The sequence below is a fragment of the Penaeus monodon genome, chromosome 24 (assembly GCF_015228065.2).
Source record: "Penaeus monodon isolate SGIC_2016 chromosome 24, NSTDA_Pmon_1, whole genome shotgun sequence".
NCBI lineage: Eukaryota > Metazoa > Arthropoda > Malacostraca > Decapoda > Penaeidae > Penaeus > Penaeus monodon.
In genome coordinates this window covers 43,080,350-43,080,606 of record NC_051409.1, presented here as the reverse complement: position 1 = coordinate 43,080,606, position 257 = coordinate 43,080,350, and positions in this window count along the sequence as shown.

Below are 257 nucleotides of genomic sequence, written 5' to 3'. Positions count from 1 at the left end.
AGCAGCATTCCCTTGTTTTTTAACAGTCGGGATTTGACGAATAGAAAGCAAGAATTTTCATAATTCAAAAAAAAGAAACAAATATATAAAAACTTTTTTTTTGTAGCAAAACACAAGTACCCCAATTTGTCTACAACTACCTGTAAATGGATTACAATGACAAACAAAAGGAAATAAGATTTGAAAAATGCAAAAGCATAGCGTGGTAAAACTGCCGATTTCATCAGTTTTTTTTAAGTTTTTAAAGGATATTTTTG